Raw genomic sequence first — 22,570 nt, 5'->3', positions numbered from 1 at the left:
CCGCTTCTGCGTAGCTCTCCGGCTCATGCACTTCCGCGACCTTGGTCATGTACGCATAATGATGCGCCATGTACTCGTTATACCCGTACCGTTTAACAGGATCCTTCTGGCGGGTGGACCGGCGTAGCTCACCATTTCCCGGTATGAGACCCTTCTTGGCCGGTTCGGTCTTCATTCCCGAAGATCTGCCTATGTCCTTGCCGAAGTCAGATACGCACCGATCCGACTCATCACTGCCGGTCTTGAATTCCGGCATCTTCTGCTTCCCTTTCTCTTTGCGTGTGAACCGTCTCCTCGGTTCCTTGCGCGGGGAGAGCACGACAAAGTCTCCACTACTCGCTGTCTCATCATCCGACTAGTTGGACTGATCCAGTCTCTCATTCAGTCCGCTTAACCAGAATGATTCTGGACTCTCATCTTGAGTCCCGACTTCATCTTTGTCTACCTGGGCCGGTTCGGGCTCACTAGCCCCATCCTCCAACGTCGGGTCGGGATCGGAAGTCGGAGTTGGTAAAGAATACCACGATGCCGATTCATCAAACTCGACATCTTGGCTTACTCGAACCTGCTTCGTCTGGGGGTTATAACACTTATACCCCTTTTGCTCTTGAGCATAGCCGACTAGGATGCATTTTTCCGATTTTGCATCCATCTTTCTCTGCTTCTCATCCGGCACATGTACATAGGCTATGCTGCCGAATATCCGAAGGTGTCTCAAATTCGGCTTTCGCCCGAAATACAGCTCGTGAGCTGACACCTTGTCCCCGATCCGGTTCTGGATGTAAACAGCCATTTGGACCGCCTCCGCCCAGTAGAACTTGGGCATGCTCTTTTCCTCCAGAATTGCCCTAGCCGCGTCAATCAGCGACCGATTCGTCCTTTCGGCCACACCGTTCTGTTGCGGTGTGTATCTGTAACTGAATTCTTGCCGAATTCCTTTTTGTTGCAGATAGTTGTTGAATTGGCCGAAAAAGTACTCTTTTCCGCCATCCAACCGTAGGCATTTGATCTTCCTCTCCGATTCCCGTTCCACCATCTTCTGGAGGCTCCGGAAACACTCGAAGACTTCGCTCTTCCGCTCAATGAGGTAGATCCACGTATGCCGCGTGTAGTCGTCGATGAAGGAGACAAAATATTGACTCCTGCCAATGCTAACATTTTGTGCAGGTCCCCACATATCCGAATGGATAAGATCGAGCTTGTTACGGCTTCAATTTCTTTCGATGGGGAATGGAAGCCGGTGTTGCTTCCCGAGTTGGCTGGCTTCATAAATCTGGGCTCTCCGGCCGCTAAACTTCCGCAAACCAAAAACGACTTGTTCTGTTTGCAGGTCTTGAAGCCTCCAGTAGTTGACATGGCCGATCCGCTTGTGCCACAAGTCGATATCCGACTCGACCTTCTGTCCTTTGGCGAACAGTGCGGTGCCGACGTCATTGGTGTTGAGGATAAACATCCTCCCATCTCTGCGCCCTTGCGCAATAACTTCGCCCTCATCCTCAATGAAGCACCCGAGGTGCGTAAACCGCACCTGCATCCCCTGGTCGACGATCTGTCCGACCGACACCAGGTTCTTCGTGATCGTCGGAACATGTAATACATTCATCAGCTTCCCCCTCTGTCCGACATGGCTCAAAGGGACTTCTCCGACGTGCACGATCGGGTGGGGAGTGTCGTCTCCGGTTTCGACAACTCCCAGTTGATCCGGCTTCTCCAAAAAGGAGAACCACTCCTCATGGCTCATCATGTGGTTTGATGCATCGGAGTCAACGTACCACACTTCCTCTGATTTGGAAGTGGTCTTCTTCATTGAGTTTGCCTTGTGCTTCATCACCAAGGCTGGCCCCTTACCATTCTTGGATCCTCCCGATCCGTTTGCGTGCAAGCTTTGCTGTCCTTCCTTACCGGTCTTGCCGGATCCGGATTTGTCCGAATCGGCACGCTTTCTCCAACACTCGCTTTCCCTGTGGCCCTTTTTGCCACAGTACCAGCATTCCGTGGCGGATTTGTCTTGCCGGCCTCCGGCACCACCTTGACTCCCTCTACTTGTGGAAGTCCCGGAACTATTGTCGGCATGCTCATTGTGCCTTCGTTCATGCTCTTGCCGGCCACCTCCATTGCATGCCGACCTGCCTCGTCCACCACGCCCGCGAGACCGATCCGCTCCCGTGTACAGCATCCGGTTGTCTGGGGATGCACTGGTAGATGCACCGGCGTGGTTCTCCTCTACAAGGAGCATCGACTGTAAGTCGAAAAATGAGGGCGTATTCTCCCTTGTACAAATCGCAGTCCGGAAAGCTCCGAACTTGGACGCCAGGCCTCCAAGACAGACCTGCACCATCTCGTCTTCCTCTACGGTGACGTTAATAGAGGCAAGCGAGTCACAGATCCCTTTGATCCGGGCTGTGTAATCTGCCACCGACATGTTCTTCTGTCGAACATTGCTCAACTCCTCTCTGAGTTGCAGCTTCCAGGCAGTGGTGCTTGCGGCGAAAACCTTTTTCAAGTTTCCCCAAGCATCCTTCGGTGTCTTGGCGTCACGGATATGGCTGAGCAGCTGGTCACCGACACTGGGCGCGAAGCAGTACATCACCCTGCTTGCCGCTTGTTCCCACACTAGTAAGTCCTTGTGTGTCATCTCCGGTGCTAAGTCGTTCACTCCATCGACATAACTCCAGTAGCCATGCCCAAGCAGGTACTGGTGCATCTTGTATTCTGTTGAGCTTCTCCACCGAGAGCGACGTAGGCATACCTCTGTCCATTTCTCCTTTTGTGTCTGTTTTCCAATCTCTCTCTCTCTCTCTCTCTCTCTCTCTGTATTGTTCTTTCTAACACTTCCGCAAGCAATCTTTAACATGGTATCAGAGCGCATGGGTTGAGAACCTCTGCTGCAATCAATCTATGTTTGTGAAGGAAACCCTAACAGGTTAGAAAGAACAGTACAGAGAGAGAGAGAGAGACACACACACACACACACTATTTTCAAAAATTATATGAATACTTTGTGCTCTATATCTACAACGCGATCATCAGCGCTATTTATACAAGTCCACACGGGACTGTTAGAAGTACGGTGTACTTCAATGCTCACACGAGCATCTGACACTAACTACAAGACTATAACTACCTATTAGTTTAACCTATACTAGGCTACCAGTTACGGATTGGATCCGGCATACCGGCTCCCCAGCTCACCGGTCCTTACTGCTTACCGGCTCGGTTGCTCACCGGCATACCGATTCCTCTCGCTTACCGGCTCAGGCTTATTCAGCCGATCCGGCTCCGGTTGAGCTTGCCGCTCAACAACTTCCATTCCCCAATGAGAAGAATCAGAGTCGGAATCATCTTGATCTCATCCATTCGGATGTGTGGGAACCGGCACAAAACGTGGGCATCAGTGGGAGTCGGTATTTCGTCTCCTTCATCTACGATTTCACCATGCACACTTGGATCTATCTAATTTAGAAGAAAAGTGAAGTCTTCTCGTGCTTTCGGGATTTGAAGAACCTTATCAAATGCGTGACCGGAAGAAAGATCAAGTGTCTGAGATCGGATGGGGGAAAAGAATACTTTTCCGGCCAATTCACAAGTTATCTGCAAACAAAGGGAATAACACGGGAGTTCTCCCACATATACACGACAGAGCTGAACGGTGTGGCCAAGCGTCGGAATAGGACGTTGGTAGAAGCGGCAAGGGTGTTGGTTCAAGAGAAAAGCATGCCCAAGTTCTATTGGGCCGAAGCAATTAGGACAACCATCTACAACCAAAATTGGATATTTGCCTCAGGGACCAAGATGTCGCCGCACAAACTGTATTTCGAGAGGAAGCCAAATTTGGCACACCTTCAGGTTTTCTATAGCATTGCATATGTGCATGTACCGAAGGAAAAACGAAGGAAGTTCGATGCAAAAGCCAAAACATGCATTCTCGTCGGCCACTCCGATGAACAGAAAGGTTATAAGTGTTATAACCCCCGATCGAAAGCAGTTCGAGTCAGCCGATATGTCGTTTTTGATGAATCGGCATCTTGGTACTTATCTCCACCCGATTTTTGTAGATGATTTGGTGGAATCCGGAACAGAGAGAAGCTTTGCAGAATCCGAACAACCGAATAGTCTGACTTCTCTCTGGATGAGTGGACCAAATCCGAATTGGTTGACCCGGAGTGGTCAACCGAATGACGAGCCAGCGAGTAATGAAGACTTGGTCGTGCTCTCCCCGCTCAAGGAACCGAGGAGATGGTTCATGCGCAAAGAAAAGGGGAAGAAGAAGATGCCGGAGTATGACACCAACTGACCCGAGTCGGATCCGAATGAATTCAACTCCGACAGAACTGAAAAGAAACTTCCGAGGAAGAGGTCGAAATCGACCTCGAAGGCCACGAAATCGGTGAATCAGGATTTACGCTGATCCACCCGCTAGAAAAACCTAGTGAAGAGGTATGGGTACAATGGGCACATCATTATGCGTACATGGCAAAGGTGGCAATCGTGCATGAGCCAGAGAGCTACACCAAAGTGGCTAAGGACTCGAATTGGCAGAAGGCCATGGAGGAAGAGATTCACTCACTCACGAAAAATGAGACGTGGGATTTAGTTGATGTACCGTAAGGGGTGAAGCCGGTCGGATGCTGATGGGTATACAAAGTGAAATACAACGTTGATGACTCGGTCAACAAGTGCAAGGCCCAGTTAGTGGCCAAGGGCTACGCGCAGCAACATAGCATCGATTATGATGAGACGTTCCCACTGTTGCGAAGATGACGATCGTTCGTGTCCTTACGGTGGCAGTGGCGAAGGGATGGCATCTACATCAGATGAATGTGCAAAACATGTTCCTGCAAGGTGATCTTGAGGGAACATGTGCTTACGGTTGTGCCCTCTGGATTTCAGTCCGAAGTGAACACATCAGTTGTGTGCCAAATGTAGAAGTCCCTCTATGGACTCAAGCAAGCCCTGCGCCCTTGGAATGTGAAGATCACATAGAAACTGCATCGGATGGGGTTTGCTCCGTCGAAATCAGACTCTTCAGTTTTCATCCGGTGAGGTCAGGATGGGTCAGTGAGCATATTGCTCTATGTGGATGATCTTGTCATTGCCGGTGCTTATCTGACCGAAATCGGTCGCGTAAAATCCTAGCTCGTAGCATCATTCGAAATGACGGATCTCGGCGACCTTCATTACTTCCTCGGGATCGAAGTGGTCCATAACCCCGAAGGCATACTGATATGCCATCAACATTATATGTTGAGTATGCTCTTCAAGTTTGGTATGACGGAATGCAAATCTATCTCGACTCCTCTGGACTGGAATGTGAAGCTTCGCCTCGACTCCGAAACGGCATGTGACCCGAAAAGGTTCTGACAGATAGTCGGAAGCCTTATATATTTGACCATCACTAGGTCGGACCTCAGCTACCCGGTCAGATTGATCAGTCAATTCATGGCGCATCCGATTGTGGAGCACCTTCAGTGCGTGCATCGAATACTCAAGTATGTTAGCGGCACTAAGCACATGGGGTTGTTGTATTAGGCCGGTGTAGCCAGACAGCATGTCGGCTACAGAAATGGTGATTGGACTAGAAATGTTGGCAACTGTCGGTCTACATCCAGATACGCATTTTCATTTGGAAGCGTCGCAGTTGCCTAGAACTGTAAGAAGAAACTGACAGTAGCACTGTCGAGCACTAAGGCCGAATACCAAGGAGCGTCTTTCGTGACATGTGAAGCCATATGGATCAAGAGGCTCCTGGAGGATCTATGAGTGGAGGTGTCTGATCCGACGAGGCTCTATTGCGACAACCTCAACAACATCCAGTTGGCTAAGAACCCTGTCTTTCATGCTCGTACAAAACACATCGAGGTGCACTATCATTTTGTCCGTGAGCGAGTTCTCTCTAGTGAAGTGGAGCTACTTCATGTTCCGACTGATTGGCATGTTGTCGATATCTTCACCAAACCCCTTGGCTTACACAAGTTGAGGCAATTCTCCGGTGCACTCGGTCTGCAATACCTCGATATGCCGAGCTTGAGGGGGAGAAATGAGAGGAATGACAGAGACGGCCGAACCGAGAAGCCGGATACAGATTCCGATTTGAAGAAACTAAGACTGGACAAAGGGGGAGGCACCGGAACGGAAAGCCCAAGCCGGAGCCAACCAAAAATGGGGGAGGCAAAGCCGGAAAGACCGAGACACGGATGTGGGCCGATGTCATGAAAGGTCTAGGAATCAAAGACGAATTGGAGACAACTGATTCGGTCGAGAGTAGAAAGGAATGAGGTGTACCCGATTCAATCGAAATGTTCGACTCAGAGGAGCCAAATCTACGATGGGCCAAGTGGACAAAAAGGCAACCGACTCTGACGCCGAGACAGAGGAGCCAACGGGTCGAGGGGTGCCAGCACTGTGACAGCAAGGAAACTAATAAGGGCCGAAGGAGCAGACAAGCCGACCGAGAAGGTCAAGGAGCGCGAACCAAGCGGGAGGACGCCAAGTGGAGCCCGAGGAAAGGAACGGAAGACACAAACACTGACACTACGATCCAACCTTAAGTTGAGCTTGAGGGGGGGTGTTAAGCGGACAAGCTCAACCCGATTCAGATTGGTTGAACAAGCCAGAGCCAGATCAGAGTCTGGAATGAAGAACCGGATCGGGGTCCGGATGGTATCCAGAACCAAGAGCCGGATCGGATTGTAACCAGTAGGCCGTTAGAGGCCTACGAATCTAGCCTAGAATGTAAGGATATTTTTAGAAGTCAGTGTTAATCGCTCGTATGAGCATTGCAGTACTTGTTAGTACTTCTGTCAGTCCTTTTAAGGACTTGTATAAAAGTGCTCTCAGAGCACATTGTATGTACACAGAGTGTTATTATTTTGAATAGATTTTATGCTATTTTGCTCTCTCTGTCTCTCCCGTGTACTATGTATTCTTAAGCTTCCATTAAACCTTCATTTCTATTTTATTGTTGTTATCCGGCTGAGCCGGTTTATCTAAGCTACCACACATTAATCTTTACACTATCCAAGAGGAATTGACAGACGATTTTTTTGCCCTGGCCGAAACTCAAATAGAAGCTGTCTGGAAGCTCATCGACAAGCTTGAAGATGATCAACTCGACAGGCAACTATAGTTGGAGAGCTATGAGCGAGCGAGACAGAGGAAGGAAGTTGCACAACGGACGGAGAAAATTAACATCAGTGATGAGGTGCAGCCAACGGAGGCAAGACCCCAGCAACCAGAGTCACAGCCGGATTAGCAGACAGAAGGAGTCGGGAACACAACAAACGGAAGGAGCCAGAACACAGCATACGGAAGGAGCTAGAACGGTGCAAGTAGAAGGCGCCGGACCTGATCAGCAACAACAGCATCAGCAGTCGAATCAGTAGCAACTGAAATAAGTCACCACTCGATCAAAAGGGAAAACCGTAGAATGGGAGGCCCAGGAAGTTGTAAGAAAGACAACACAACAATGGGTGGAGAAAGCAAATCAACAAAATGCATAAAAACTACTTCAGGAATTAAACAAGCTGGCATCGGAAGGGAAACCGGCAATAGAGGAAGAACCGTTGACGGAGGATCCGGCTTGGTTGGCACTAGCAAGTTGTCAGATTTTGTAAAGAATCGGGTATGATTCTTGTGTAGCGGAAGAGATGTGTGTTATGTGTATGTGTGAGAGGAATTAGAGGAGAGAGGAGAGAACACAAGATAGATAGAAAAAGGAATACTCAAGAAGAAGGTGTATATTCACAAGTACAATAGCAAATACAAAATGTAGCATTACAAGGAGTCACAACCAACTTAATATGAGGTATGAGGGTGCTTTATATATAGTCGTGCCCTCTCTCTTCATTAACTAACTACAACAACCACTCTCTCTTGGGGAATGTAAAGACTCATAGTCATGGGGAATATGTAACTCATTAGTTATGTGTCATAGAATCATATTCTATGACACATAGTTAATGTGTAGAGAGTAGTGGTGTGACTCTTGACCTTTGAGTAATCATAGATTCTCAAAAGGTGTGTTCACACGTTGCACTATGTTGAGCTTGATTCTCAACACGTCCCCTCAAGCTCAACTCGGGTCGGATCCTTTTGGCTGATGTCCGCTTCGGCTAGTATCCGGTGTGGACAATCTCAGAACCATTCTTGATAAGACATCATATGGTTCGAGGCACTAGAGTCAACGAACCATACATCTTCCGGACCGAAGGCACTACTTGAAGTAGAAACCGACATAGAATTTGCTCCATGTCTCATCACGAACATTCCGCCACGATCGTCATAGTCGGAGTTGGTGGCGTAATTGGTGAGTTTTCAGCTCGTGCATCTTCTTACGGCGTTGTTCTTCGTGGTGACCGATTTTTCCCCAATATCCACATTTGACCGAGTTTTGTCAGCTCCGACTGGAATGGAAGCTCCCCTTCTTCCGTATGTTCCTCGATGGCTTCCGTCTTGATGCCGAAATTGTGAGTTGTTTTTGTAAGTCTGGCCTCATCCGCCTCATCCTTGGCCGAATCGGCCTCTTCTTGCACGGCCGCATCCTCTTCCTCCATCCGAGTGTGAGTAAAGAATGTGGCCTTCTGAGGTGTTGCTCCTTGTTTGAACATGGTGTTTTTCGACCAACACCATGGATTGAAGATTGAGGAAACAGGGCAGATTCTCCCATACTAATACGGCGGTCCTCATCGCGTCGAACCGTGGTGCAAGGCCGCCGAGACATATTTGCACCATCTCATCATCGTCCACATTGACACTTATCGAGCCAAGCGAGTCGCAAAGCTCCTTGATCTTCAAGGTGTAGCTCGTGGTCAACATATCCCTTTGTTGGAAGTTGTTCAACTCTTGGCGGAGTGGAAGCTTTCTCACGGTTGTGTTGGCAGCGAAAATCTTTCGTAGATTCTCCTTTGGTGTCTCGGCTTCTCGAATGTAGCCGAGCACATGGTCATGAACACATGTCACCAAGCAATACATCACTCGGCTTGCCACTTGCTCCCATGTTGCGTAGTCGGCGTCTTTCGGGTCGGGTCGGTTTTCTTGTGCTCCTTTGATGTAATGAAGGGGAATGAAAAACAATTCGGAATAGGCAAAGTTGTTTTGGTATTCTAGATTAAGATGGGCCAATGCCAGGAAAATTAAGGTTTTGGTGGACCAGACCCTATTGGATTATAGACGAGTTCAATGGAACCTTTTAACTAGGGACATTGTCTAGAGACGTGTTGGAGAAATGGGTAAACGGTTTCCAGTTGAAACCGTATGTGGGGTCAATGCCGGTCAATCTTCTTAACGAACGTGAGCAGAACAACCGAAAAGAAGTAGAAAATAGCAAGGAGACTAATGAGGAAAAGAACCAAAATATGGCAGCCATTGGAAAACAAATCGGATCGGAAAGCGACCGAAATTTGTCACAAGGACACGAATGTAAATATGTAAATAATAATTGAAAACAAAAAATGTCATGATGGTCCCATAATTAGCCACAAAACTTCATACATAGCCATGACGTACAAGGATGGCAAGGAGCCTGCCAATCGAAAAAGAAGCAGTGACTCGTGGACAAGAAGAGACAGAAAGATGGAAATAGAAAGTCCCAGAATCAACGAGGGAGTCTCATTAAGAGACAGAAAATTCACAGACACGGGACCAATGGAGCTATCAGTAGAATTGAGAGAGTGGTTGTAGATGAATGGCCTGGAAGGGTTTATTCAGGTAGCAGAAGCTCCACCACACCCAGAACCGGAAGAAATAGCGAAGAAAATTGATGTGGATGGGATCTCCGGAGCAAAATTACATGCGGCCATCGAACTCCAAACCGAAGGTCTGCGGTGAAAGAGTTTCACTCCGATTCGAAATCAGAAATTGAACTTAGACGCAAACAGGAAATAAGAAAGAACACACAATTTACGTGGAAAACCCTCATTTAGGTAAAAACCACGGAACAGAAATTTCACTATGAGAAATGATAGAATACAATCACAGAACAATGAAACCTGATTTGGTATGAGCATGTACTGAAACCACGATTTCAGTCAAGCTCTTCAAACTCTAGCACGCAGGTGACTATTCCTTCCGAAGCTTCCGAAGCTTCTCTGTCTTTTTCTCTTTTGCTTCACACTTCTTTTCTTCTTACTTAGCTTCTGAGTACGTATACTCTTACACAGCCACTACTGTGCAGAAAACCAGTCGTTCTCAGATTTACCACACACAACTCGTTTTTCTCTCAGATATATATATATATATATCTCACACCCTCACATACGCTATGTAGGTTTTCCCCTTTTCTCACTATTTCACTCTTAGTGAGTTATCCCGCATACATACGCACTACCAGGCCTGTTAGCATATATATACTAAGTCATTTTCTTCTTTGAATGTAGAAGACATATGTATATGTATATGTGTGTCTATTTGACTGAATACAAATTTGACTCTCTCACCGAATTCGATCAGCTAACCCCCGATTCGGTTCTTCGCAACCGACTATTCTTTTACTTTCCGAATTTCGACCAAATTCGGTTTTTCGGCCGATTTCGGTAATTCAACTCCTTTCGGCTTTTCGGCTGATTTCGACCAGTCGACTTTTCGGCCGACTCCCCCGCAAGGAGGGACGCCTTTACACAACAAACTCCCCCTTCACTCCTGTAGGGGGAGAACCAACCAAGCCAATCTTATTCCGGCATGCAACAAGTTTTTCCATAGGCAAAATTTTTGTGAGCATGTCTGAGCCATTTTCTTCAGTGGGGATCTTAGATAGAACAAACTCATTTTCTTCCACTCTTTCTCTTAACCAATGGTACCCTCTTTGAATGTGCTTTGTACGAGAGTGGTAGGTGGCATTTTTAGCCAGATGGATAGCACTTTGATTGTCACAATGAAGTAAGTACTTGTCTTGCTTCAATCCTAGTTCATTCAAGAACTCTCTCATCCAAATCAGTTCTTTTCCGGCTTCCACTGCAGCCATATACTCAGCCTCGGTGGTAGACAAAGCCACAACCTTTTGCAATCTTGATTGCCATGACACAGCTCCCCCTGAATACGTCATCACATACCCTGATGTGGATCGGCTAGAATCTACATCACCCGACATGTCAGAATCTATAAAACCTTCTAGCACAGGTTTCCCGGAGCCATATCTAAGACATACATTCGAAGTTCCTTTGAGGTATCTAAGAATCCCTTTCACAGCTTCCCAATGCTCCCTTCCAGGATTTCCCATGTATCGACTAACTGTCCCGACAGCAAATGCAATGTCCGGCCTTGTGCAAACCATAGCATACATAAGGCTACCAACCGCAGAGGCATACGGCACTCTTCTCATCTCTGCCTTATCTTTCTCAGATTTCGGACATTGTCCTGAATTTAACTTACAGTCCATTGGCAATGGAGATCCGACCGATTTTGCATCGCACATATTAAACCTTTGCAAAACTTTTGTCACATATTTCTCTTGTGACAGCCATAGCAAGTTTTCAGTCCTGTCCCGGACTATATGCATTCCCAAAATCTGTTTTGCCGGTCCTAAGTCTTTCATGGCAAATGATTTGCTCAATGATTTCTTCAAGCTTGCAATCCTTTTGACATCCTGTCCAACAACCAACATATCATCCACATACAACAACAGAATAAGAAAGTCACCCTCATTATACCTTTTCACAAATACACAATGATCAGCTTGTGTTTTGTGGAATCCATGTTCCAACATGAAGGACTCAAATTTCTTATACCATTGTCGTGGAGCTTGCTTTAAACCATACAAGCTTTTCTTCAACCTACACACGAGATTTTCTTTTCCTTTTACCTCAAAGCCCTCCGGTTGTTGCATATAGATTTCCTCTTCTAGCTCACCATGCAAGAAGGCTGTTTTAACATCTAGTTGTTCGATTTCAAGATTCATACTAGCGGCCATACTCAAGACAGTCCGAATAGAGGTCATTTTTACAACTGGGGCAAAAATCTCATCAAAGTCAACACCCTTTTTCTGTTGGAAACCCTTTACGACGATACGGGCCTTATACCTGGGTGTACTACCATCTTCACCAGTCTTTAATTTGTAGACCCATTTGTTTCTAAGTGCCTTCTTACCATCAGGCAACTCCATCAGCTCATAAGTTAGGTTCTCATGCAAGGAATCCATTTCTTCTTGCATGGCATTATACCATTTCTCCTTGTGTACATCAGTCATGGCCTCTTCATAGCATTCTGGTTCCCCTTCATCAGTCAAGAGAACATATTGATTGGCTGGATATCTAGAAGAGACCTTCCTTTGTCTTCGTGGATATCTTCTCCCTTCAATAATTGGCTGATGGCCGTTTTCTTCCAGCAACTCATCTTCCGACTCCAATTCGTGTGTATCAGTCAGATGTTGGGTGTCGACCGACTCAAATTCAATTTCATTAGCCGATTGTTGTGTGGGAGTCGGATCGACTAGTATTGACTCCATAGCAGTGATCGATTTGGGAGACGACTCTGGTCTTTGTTGCTCCCAGTCCTCGATTGTCTTGTCTTCCATGAATATGACATCTCGACTTCTTATCACTTTCTTGTCAAGGAGATCCCACATTCTGTACCCAAACTCGTCTTCCGAGTACCCCAAGAATATACAAGGTTTGGACTTGCTGTCCAGTTTTGACCTCTGATCTTTAGCAACATGTACATAGGCCAAACATCCAAACACCTTTAAGTGCTGATAAGACACATTTCTTCTTGTCCACACTCGTTGTGGTACATCCCCCTTCAAAGGCACTGATGGAGACCTGTTTATGAGATAAACAGTCGTCAACATTGCTTCAGCCCAATATGATTTTGGCAATTTTGCATGTGCCAACATGCTTCTTACCCTTTCCATTATGGTACGATTCATTCTTTCTGCTAGACCATTTAGCTCAGGTGTCTTCGGCACCGTATACTCAAGTTTGATGCCTTGAGTCTTGCAATACATCTCAAATTGGACTCTATATTCGCCACCGTTATCTGTCCGGACAGCCTTCAGCTTCTGTCCGGATTCTCTTTCTGCCCTGGCATGAAACTCTTTAAAGACCAACAACACTTGGTCTTTAGACACCAGCACATAAGCCCACACTTTCCTACTGAAGTCATCAATAAATGTGACAAAGTATTGTCCTCCACGATGAGATGGGGCATCAACATAACATACATCGGTGTGAACCAACTCTAAGGCATGCTCTCTCCTCATTGGAGGCCTAGAGTGAAACGTTGTTCTATTTTGCTTTCCAGCCAGGCAATCCACACACTTTTCCAAATGCACTCCTTTCACCTCTGGTAGGAAATCCTTTTCCGCAAGGATATGCATTCCCCTTTCACTCATATGTCCGAGCCTTTTATGCCACAACTCACCATCTGAGCCAGCCACTACATTTGCTTCCTCTCGACACAACTTCCCATGCATTACATATAGTGTGTTCTGTTTTTGGGCTCGAGCCACGATCAGGCTCCCTTTACAGAACTTCCATGAACCATTTTGGAAGCCACCGTTGTACCCTTCATCGTCTAGCCGTCCAGCCGATATCAAGTTCAACCTGACATCCGGAACATGACGTACATCCTTCAACATTAACCTGCAGCCTGTAGATGTTAGCAAGCACACAGTTCCTATGCCCACAATCTTGCATTCCCTGTCATTTCCCATCTTTACATGACCATAGTCACCCGCTGTGTAGGATGAGAAACATTCTCTTTTGGGAGTTAGGTGAAATGATGCACCGGAATCCACTACCCATGAGCTCTCAGCACTTGCAAGATTCACACTAGCTTGTTCACATATGAACAACATCTCTTCCTCACTAGTTGCGATGGCTGAGGTATTTTTATCATCGGAGATTTTTCTAGGTTCGATCTCATCAGCCATGCCTTTGTCCTTCCTAAGGTGTCGACAATTCTTTTGGAAGTGACCAGGCTTCCCACAATAAAAACATGTAGGTCTTCCTCTAGATTTCGACCTAAACCTATCCCCATTTTCTGGACTTCTATGTTCTCTTCTACCTCTACTAAATTCTTGGGTCACATTAGCCTCCGATTGAGATAAAGCACTTTTATCCTTTCTTCTTGTCTCTTCATTTAGAATAGTCGTTTTTACTACTTGTAAGGATAAGTTGTCTTCTTTACATGAAGTGATGAGTGTTACTATTAGGTTTTCCCAACTATCGGGTAGAGTACATAATAATAGTGTGGCCTGCATACAATCATCTAATGGGAACTTTGATGATGCCAACTGATTCACTAGTCCCATAAACGCACTAATGTGCTCTACTATACTCTCCCCGTCTACATACTTCAGTCTCACTATCTTCCTCATCAAGAAGGTCTTATTTAAGGCATTTTTCCTTTCATAGAGAGCGGAAAGCTTATGCCATAGCTCGAAGGCATTTGTGTCACTCGCTACATGTTGTAGGACACTAATGTCTATACATTGTCTTATGGTCGCCACTGCCTTCCTATTTAGGATTCTCCACTCCGAATCTATTACCCCCTTTGGTATATCCTTGTTTTCTATAGGCTCATACAAGTTTTTTACTATTAGGAGATCTTCCATTTTGATCTTCCAATCTGAATAGTTTTGTGAGTTCAAGACAATCATCCCAGGAAAGCCACTCACGCTCCCTTCCATCTAGAACCTATGCTCTGATACCAGTTTGAAAGAGTTTCACTCCGATTCGAAATCAGAAATTGAACTTAGACGCAAACAGGAAATAAGAAAGAACACACAATTTACGTGGAAAACCCTGATTTAGGGAAAAACCACGGAACAGAAATTTCACTATGAGAAATGACAGAATACAATCACAGAACAATGAAACTTGATTTGGTATGAGCATGTACTGAAACCACGATTTCAGTCAAGCTCTTCAAACTCTAGCACGCAGGTGACTATTCCTTCCGAAGCTTCCGAAGCTTCTCTGTCTTTTTCTCTTTTGCTTCACACTTCTTTTCTTCTTACTTAGCTTCTGAGTACGTATACTCTTACACAGCCACTACTGTGCAGAAAACCAGTCGTTCTCAGATTTACCACACACACACACAACTCGTTTTTCTCTCAGATATATATATATATATATATATATATCACACCCTCACATACGCTATGTAGGTTTTCCCCTTTTCTCACTATTTCACTCTTAGTGAGTTATCCCGCATACAGACGCACTACCAGGCCTGTTAGCATATATATACTAAGTCATTTTCTTCTTTGAATGTAGAAGACATATGTATATGTATATGTGTGTCTATTCGACTGAATACGAATTTGACTCTCTCACCGAATTTGATCAGCTAACCCCCGATTTGGTTCTTCGCAACCGACTATTCTTTTACTTTACGAATTTCGACCAAATTCGATTTTTCGGTTTTTCGGCCGATTTCGGTAATTCGACTCCTTTCGGCTTTTCGGCCGATTTCGACCAGTCGACACTCAAGTCGACTTTTCGGCCGACTCCCCCGCAAGGAGGGACGCCTTTACACAACATGCGGTCCATTGAAAATTCAAAAACCGATATTTTGGTCGCATACTTCGGTGAGCAAGGCCTACCGGACACAAGGTGGTTCGGATGTTTTATTTAAAGAAGTTGCAAACATACTGTTAGAATAGGGATTCGTGTACCCAAGGCCGTAGGCCATGCCAAAGAATAGAACCGGATTTATCATAGCGACATATGAAGGGTTGCAGGTGGATTGGAGCGTAATCATGGCAGCGATTGCAGCAGTCACCGACGGCAAGGTGTGGCCGGTCATAGCCCAGTGGCTAACAATATTAGCACTATCGCAATTGACCATTAAAGCAAAAAGGAAGAAAAGGGCAGAGGTAACACAGTAGCAGTCAAAACGGCAACAAATTATGGCCCAATAGGTAACTAATTGGCTAGGCAAGGGCTCTCTAAGATCACCCCCAATCATAATGAGGGGGAGCAGTATCGGAACTGGTAAAGACACTTCGAATTAAGCTGAAGTAGAAGGACTCGGTGAAGGCAACCGGAGAACGCGGAAACAGGCCAGTCGACTGACATTAGGAGGAGTTGGTCGCTAAGCCAGAGCGATCGAGAGAACGTGCTTAAGGGGCAGCAGGATCACCTGTTAGAAATAGTCGGGGGGACATATTTGGATATACCGAATGTCGTGCATGAGTTTGCGGCAATCACACAATTTGGAACCTGCCAACAATTAGTAGAATGGTTGGGGGGCGCAGGTCACCATAGCGGCATCATGGATGGCAGCAGAGCGAAAGGAATGGGACAGCATACCTACACATAAAGACAAGTCAGATATGGCCAAGCAATTGACAGAGGCAAGGGCCAAATCGAAGTACCAGAGGAAGAGCTAAAGTGCGCCAATGAGTTATTGGCTACACATGCGGGAAAAGGCCATGATCGGACAACAACGCCGGAATCAGAGAGCCAGGTTCAGAAACTAGAAACGGTTGTACCGGACACAATGATGGAGAGGACCGGAAAGATGAACCTGTTGCGGAAAGGAACCGAAAAAAGAAAATCTAGCCAGACGGGAAAAATAAGGGAGCAGGAGATAGAAAGCTCAAAAGAAGACATATCAGCGCAAGCAGTTGTGATTGAGAAAGAAAAATAGTTGCAGCAAGTAGCCGAAGAAGAGAAACCGAAGATGGACGAAGGACTCCGATGGGTCCAAGGAAGCCCAGGCCAGCTAAAGGACAAGAAAGAACCAATTCATCAAGAAAAAGAAAAACGAAAAAGAATGGCAGAAACGGAAATCGAAAGGCTGAAGGCGGAGCTCCGACAACAGAAGGAACGGGATGATCAGTTGCCTGCACAGAATAACCGACGCCTAAAGGAAAAGCAAGCGGATTTCGAGAAACTCTATCTAGATCACAAGGAACTAGAAAAAGAGTACGACCACCAATGGGAGAGGCTCAAAGAGGCACGAGCAGAAGTGAAGGAGAAGGCCAAATCACTGATGTTGCAAGTCAAAATCTTTGAGGAAACAAAGGTGAAGATGATAGAAGAGGCAGAGAAGGAGAAGGCTAAGTTGTTGGAGGACCCAGACCGGATGTTGGGATGATCTCTCGACAATCTAGATAAGTGTTGACAAAAGTACAAACCACATATCAAACTTAGTTGGCAGCATATGAGGTCCAAGCAACTATTAGGAATATGGATCCGAATCGGGATGATTTGGACTACCAACTCAATCAAGACAAATTAAACAATAGATGAAACCACGAGACGAAAATGAGAGTACACCAAAAATATTAACGTGGAAAACCCAAAATAGGGAAAAATCACGGGAACCGTAGGTTCCAAACAACTTCACTATATCTTTGAGTACAACGAAATACGACCTCACTAGAGGGGTGTATCTACCTCAAGGCAATGGCCTTGGTTACAACCTTCACCCAATCGGGTGGATAGAATAACAAGGATTACAAATTGTGTATGAACTCTCTAGGTTTTGACTAGAGGAATGTCCTAGCCTCAAGGCAACAGCCTTGGCTACTATCTTCACCCAATTGGATGGATACAACAATGACCTAGATTATAATTCCTCACCCAACTGGGTGGATAGAAAACCAAAGAAAACGGAAACTAGAAAAACATAAAACGAAGAAACCTGAAACAAGTAGACAAGATAGGTGTTGTTCAATCGTGGTTCTTCGATAGCACGAATAGCCCCTCGCATGTCTCTATATCTGTGACAGTAGTTCACTCTTCCTCTTGCTCGCTCTTTCGTTTTATGTTTCTCTCTCTCTGTTTTTTGTTCTTCCTTTTTTCGTTTTTTGTTTCTCTCTCTTTGTTTTCTGTTCTTCTCTCAGTTTTCTATTTTTGCTCTCTATACTCTCAGAAAATCAGATAGCACTCTGTTTTCCCCCTTCTCCCTTTTTTATATATTTCTCCTTGTTGTCCAACGTCTACATACCTGTGCTCACACTCACACACACAAAAGACACACACCAAAAAACATACAAAAAAGAAAAATGCATACATATATATATAAATATAAATACAACTAATTATAACTTTTCTTATAATTTGCCTTAAGCCTATTCGGCGTTCAGCCGACTCAATGTTGTGGGCTCCACTTGAGTGGACAAGCCCCAACAACAACAACAACGGCACATCAGATTATGCAGTTGAAGCAGGAGAAGCAGACCATGGAAGAGAAGATTGAGATGGGGATAAAAATAATCCGGATGGTTGTAGATAACTGGTGGAAATGAATGAGGGAAAAACTTGAGGAATGTTCTGCTATGATATGGAGAGAATGGTCGGAGAAAGCAGCAAAACGGCAAGTATTCCGTGCCGATGCAGAGAATAGGGAAAAGTCCAGAGAACACTTTTACAAAATTGATGAAAAAAATCTCATCACAATCCGGAAGGAATTATCAGAGGATTTTTATGCTATGGCTCAAGTGCAAACCGATGAAGTTTGGAAATTGTTGGAGTTTGAGGATGATCAATTGCAGTTGACATTGGAGTTCGAAGCTTATGAGCAAGAGAGAGTTCAATTGGCAAAACAACAGAACACTAACAACCAAGATGAATAGACCATTATTAGTGATGAGGAGCAATTGGTGGTGGGGCTGGAACAGACACTCACAGAGGAGGAACAGGCTAAGAAACGGGCAGAGCAACTGGTGGAGCAAGAACCACCGCAACAAAGGGCTGAAGATGAGGAATCACGGTGACCATGAACAATAGAGGAAGAATAGTTGCTTGGGGGAAGTCTACCATAGCAACAAGCAAAAACTCAACTAGAAGAAGAAAAACTCAACCTGAAGAAGAGGACCAACGACCCAAACCGACAGAGCCGAATATTCTGGATATATTGGAGGATAGCTATGGCCATGTGGGTCCGACATGCAAGGCACTATCCCACAGGCATACTAAGTGTTGCCCAAAAAAATAGAGCCGAAGGATTGGAGACCCAGAAAACAGTCTAGAAAGAAAGTGAATCCGAATACCGGATAATTAGGATAATTAGGATAATTAGGAATATTAGTAGATATGAAGAGATATTATTCAAAGGGGTGTCAAATTCGGAAGGATGTACCTATCCGGATGGACACCATTTTGTATCAGAACCGGCTTCCAATAAAAGGATTCCGGATTGTAAAGTTCTACGGCGCAAGTGATATAATTTAATTGGAAGATTTGTGTACTTGAATGTTTTATCTTATGTGTGTATTAGTGTGTTGTTGATTTGTAATTGTTATCCGCATTGACGGATTGTATACGCGGATTATTACTATACCTCCGACCACATCTTTGGATTGTATTCCAATATGGAGTACTTACGTGTTTGTGGGTAACATCTAGTCCAGGATAAACATGAGGACCTCTCTGCCTTCACCTTCCTCTACTGGAGTCACTTTCTATGACGAGGGCCTTATGGTCAAAGCTGAACTCTTTGACATTTCGTCGAGTTTCATCATTCAGCAAACTTGACTTTAACATGTCTAGGGTGGGTCACCACAAGTGTTCTCCCGGTTGTCTGGAAGAGAGCCTAGCAACAACAAGGCTAATACCTCATCTACTGGAGGTATTTCTAGAGAGATGGTTTGATTAATCAGCCCTTGAAAGGCATTCAGGTGCTTAATCATGCTTGAGACATCCTGGTATCTCAGCCTCGCTATCTTCCTAAAGATGGAGACTCTATTTCACGCATTTTTTGTCTCAAACATACTCCGTATCTTCTTCCACGAGGCATCTACTTCAGTGTCATCATTGAAGTTGTTCTATAGACTCATGTCTATAAGACACTATACGTATGTGGCTGCCTTTAAATGCATAGCTTCCCAATCCAATGCATCTATCTTATCATGTCTATCCTTGCCAAATTGTACTAGCAACCACATATCCTTGCACACTAGCATCTCCCTCATTTTCAACTTCCAAACAGAATAGTTTGGGCCGATCAGCTTGAACATCCCGTCGAGGGATTTGTCCATATTCCACAACTTCAGGAGAGAAAACCTCACTCTAATACCAGTTTGGTGGGAATATAGGGTCAAACAACCGACTTACAAGTCTATCTCTAGCTATTCGGCCAACAAGCAGGTATAACAACAAGTAAAACAAAAAAACGAGCCAATATAAAAGTTTTGCGTGGAATCACTAAATGGGGAAAAACCACAAGGGCCGAAACACTCCAAACCAAATCACTATTAGAGTGTTTACAAGAACTCAAGGCCACAGCCTTGGTAAGATCTTTGTCTCGGTAGACAGATATACATAGAGAACAAGGAGAAATAAAGTGGTGACAACACATGATCTATGCAAAGTTATCGACCTGTCAAGTTGGATTCAAGAGTCGATAGTTACACAAGCTCAACCTCCACATGGTAGCGCATGGATAGCTACAAAGGCAACAAGGTTAGTTCCCATGGAGAGCTCAAGCCACCACAACTAGAAGATCCTCCTCCCAATCCATATATCTTTGTGATACCAATGTAGTTTGTACAACTTATGTTTGAAGGGTTTCGTTTGTAGTCTAATTTGTTTGGTTTGATTAAGTTACGTGGCTAAGAGTGAGCAAGAGGGTGGTTATGTCTGCTTCACGAGAAGAGCATTTGAAGACAAGATCCCCCGAGAGGAGAACGCGAAGAGAGTTGCCTGTCCACACGCACACAAGAATACTTGAAATCCAAGCAGAGAGGCCACATCTGGGTGGTGTGTGAAACAACACTACTGCTCGACGAAATAAATATGGTTTCTACGGCTCCTCGAGAAACGAAGAAAAAGGACATAATAAATGGAGTGGGTTGAGTGATGACTGATGAGCATCACAATGATGATGACCTAAGTATGTAAGAGAGTTTGAGAGGAGGTTGGTTTGGGTGGGTGTGACTTGATGCTTCATAGAACCATCCTCTCTCGTCTCAAGAGATGTGAGACCTAAGCCTCCTTCGAAACGAGATGCTCATTTCAAATTGGCCCGTGTTTAAGAAAGCGTGTATCCGTCTTTGAAATATGTTGACAATGGGACAATGAGACCTCCTCGAGCACCCAAGCTTCAGGTGAATGAAGGCTTTATAAGACGAAGGCTATGACGAAGATGGAGAGGAGAGTCCAAGGGAATGCATGCCTTTTGAAATGCAAGAAATATTGTTGAAGGACCCGGTGGGAGGCATAACAATCGATGAATTGACGAGGATGGTGTATGACAAACCGATTATTTTTTTATGATTAGACTCAGACTTGCATTATTAACACTACTTGACTGTGTAGGGATGACTAGGTGAAGTATTTGGACCCGTTGAACATACCGCCCAACCACCCTCTGTCCAGTTTAATAGGTCCCATGACACATGTGATGCATGATAGCTAGCTTGTTTACTCAAGTTCCCATGTATGACAATAGACATAGGGCAAATATATAGAATATATATTAAAATAGCTTATTCTAAATACTTGTACTTTGTATTTGGTATACAAGGTTATGAGTTCAAGGCTTACAAATTTCATTTGATATGACATTTGAGCTTGTTTTATATTGTGAATCAATTGCTTCACGACAATGCCACAAGCCCATAACTCACAACTTGAGACATGGGCGCCTTCTCTATTCGTTGAGAAGGCCCTCACCTCAATTTCTCGAGGTGGTGTGGGCTCCTTGAGTCATGTGCGCTTTCTCTATCCGTTGAGAAGGCTCTCACTTCAATCCGTTGAGGTGGAGTTGTGGTTCCAATCACGGAACCCCTCAACACATTGGATGTGTTACATTCCCCCCTTTTGAAGAAGGCATCCCCTCTTCGTTTCAAAAGAGTGAAGGGACTTATATGCGTTAATTATATCCTCAAATTGACACAAGGTGGCACCTTGTTGCCATGAATTTTCTTCAATGGGGTTGCCTTTCTAGTAGCAAAAGTAGAGCCTATTAGGTTCCATTTTGGTTGGGTCGATCCTAATGACAAAGGATAGTTTCCAAGACGAAGTCGTTGCCTTTGTCAATCACCAAAGTGGGATCCCTTTGAATCGCCATTTCCTCGTGATTTTCATCCAAGTAACTCCTCTTGAGCACGGAAATGTGGAACACTGGATGCACACCCATGTGCTTAGGTAGCTTGGCGTTGTAAGTCAAAGGAGATTACTTCTTGATGATGGGAAAGGGACCATCAAATTGTCAACCAAGCTTTGGAGTGATGCCCTTTGGAAGAATGAATCGTTTGCTATCTATCTTGACGAACACCAAATGACCCACTTCATATTCCTTATGCCTACACTTGAGGTTGACATACTTCTTGTACCTAACTTGAGCCTTTTCCATGGCTTCCTTTGCTTAGTTGAGGCAAGTGGACCACCTATTCATCGCGAGACTCGCACTTGGAACAATGCTAGATAATGACAATGTCATAATGTTGAATACAAGAATATAATGGGCGTATTCACATTATCCCATTGGACAAACTAGATTAGGTCATATTTGTAATTAGCATAAAGGGCAGTTGCCCTAGTTTGGTTAGTATATAACTAACTTGTAACCTAGTTTGTAAGATGATGCCGCCATTTCTGTTGATGTTGGCATTTTGAATAATAGAGTTATTGTTGTGTGCCTCTTAGTTTCCCTCTCTCTATCTTCTTGCTTCTTTCAGTTT

Source organism: Azolla caroliniana, unplaced genomic scaffold, assembly GCF_043228905.1.
Source record: "Azolla caroliniana isolate FFs.n. ecotype wild unplaced genomic scaffold, voAzoCaro1.0.p SCAF_8, whole genome shotgun sequence".
NCBI classification, from domain to species: domain Eukaryota; kingdom Viridiplantae; phylum Streptophyta; class Polypodiopsida; order Salviniales; family Salviniaceae; genus Azolla; species Azolla caroliniana.
This window is presented reverse-complemented; position numbering follows the sequence as displayed.